Source organism: Penaeus monodon, chromosome 15, assembly GCF_015228065.2.
Source record: "Penaeus monodon isolate SGIC_2016 chromosome 15, NSTDA_Pmon_1, whole genome shotgun sequence".
Lineage (NCBI taxonomy): Eukaryota > Metazoa > Arthropoda > Malacostraca > Decapoda > Penaeidae > Penaeus > Penaeus monodon.
Window position 1 is genome coordinate 6,739,829 of NC_051400.1, and position 246 is coordinate 6,740,074.

The 246-nt window shown below is 41.9% G+C and overlaps 1 protein-coding gene across 1 annotated transcript in view; it reads right to left on the reverse strand.

Annotated features, from left to right (window-relative positions):
• The window catches only part of LOC119581716, a gene marked incomplete in the record, with an annotated part of 132,029 nt that overhangs the window by 78,267 nt on the left and 53,516 nt on the right, over positions 1-246 (reverse strand).

Consider the following 246-nt stretch of genomic DNA (forward strand, 5'->3'; position numbering starts at 1 on the left):
GAATTACACATATTATACCAAAAATAACCCCCTCACAAGAGACAAAGAACAAAGCACACTCCCCAGCAAACAAACAAATAAACCCAGAGGAGCGCACACTTCGCCCACCACTCATAAAATATGAGAAATGACCTCATTACTAATAACCGGGATGTGATTACAGCGCCATTGTGTCCGCCAGAATGCATGAGGATTGCTTTTATCCCTCTACGGTTATTGGATTAGGATATTTCCACGTTGGATTCT